The following is a 1,585-nucleotide window of genomic DNA, read 5'->3' as shown; positions in this document are numbered from 1 at the left end:
GTGGCCGTTGCCTTGGCGACAGGTCTGTGGACCCGCCCATATCTGCAGCTGTTTCTGGGTGCTAACAGAGACTAACAGAAGTTATGAAACAGATAGATTTAATAGATATCTATAGAACTTTTTATCCTAAACCAAAAAGATATACCTTCTTCTCAGCACCTCATGGTACCTTCTTCAAAATTGACCATATAATTGGTCACAAATCAGGCCTCAACAGATACAAGAAGATTGAAATAATTCCCTGTATTCTATCAGATCACCATGGACTAAGGCTGCTCCTCAATAACAACATAAACAATAGAATGCCCACATACACGTGGAAGCTTAACAACACTCTACTCAATGATAACTTGGTCAAGGAATAAAGAAAGAAATTAAAGACTTTCTTGAGTTTAATGGAAATGAAGCCACAACATACCCAAACTTATAGGACACAATGAAGGCAGTCCTAAGAGGAAAACTCATAGCTTTAAGTGCCTCCAAAAAGAAACTGGAGAGCATATACATCAGCAATTTGACAGCACATCTGAAAGCTCTAGAACAAAAAGAAGCAAATTCACCCAAGTGGAGTCAAAGGCAGGAAATAATTAAACTCAGGGCTCAAATCAACCAAACAGAAACAAAAAGAACTATACAAAGAATCAACCAAACCAGGAGCTGGTTCTTTGAGAAAATCAACAAAATAGATAAACCCTAAGCCAGACTAACTAGGGTGTATTCTCCCTTCCATGACTGCCTGAAACTGTTCTGAAATGGAAAGAATGCCTGACAAGCCTGGGACTGTGGCTGCCCACCTGTGGTGAAAGACAAAGGCTCCAAACACTGTGGCTCTTCCTGAGATCAAAGACTGACACTCAGCTCACTTCTGTAGGAACTGCTTTTGAAGTCCTTGCTGCCTAACAGACTGCCAGCATCCCTTCATCTGGTGTCATGTTTATGTTATGCATTGTGCCTAGCTTGAATGTTGTGCTTTCATTTTTGCTGTCTGCTATATAAACTCATTTCCCCCCAAGTAAAGTGCTCCTTGATAAATTTTCTTGGTGTCCATTCTCTTTGTTTCTCTGCCCGTTTATTTCCACAGGTCCTATCCAGTCTCCAGTCCAAAGCAACCCACGACCATGTAGGTCTGCTGGCTGGACCCTACAGTAGGGGGCACAGAGACAGTATCCTAATTAACAAGATCAGAAATGAAAAGGGAGACATAACAACAGACACTGAAGAAATCCAAAAAATCATGAGATCCTACTACAAAAGCCTATACTCAACAAAACTGGAAAACCTGCATGACATGGACAATTTTCTAGACAGATACCAGGTACCAAAGTTAAATCAAGGCCAGATCAATGACCTAAATAGTCCCATATCTCCTAATGAAATAGAAACAGTCATTAATAGTCTCCCAACCAAAAAAAAGCCCAGGACCAGATGGGTTTAGTGCAGAGTTTTATCAAACCTTCAAAGAAGACCTAATACCAATACTCCTCAAACCATTCCACAAAATAGAAACAGACGGTACTCTACCCAATTCGTTCTATGAAGTCACAATTACTCTTATACCTAAACCACACAAAGACTTAACAAAGAA

Source organism: Mastomys coucha, unplaced genomic scaffold (genome assembly GCF_008632895.1).
Source record: "Mastomys coucha isolate ucsf_1 unplaced genomic scaffold, UCSF_Mcou_1 pScaffold16, whole genome shotgun sequence".
Lineage (NCBI taxonomy): Eukaryota > Metazoa > Chordata > Mammalia > Rodentia > Muridae > Mastomys > Mastomys coucha.
Note: the sequence above shows the minus strand (reverse complement) of the source record.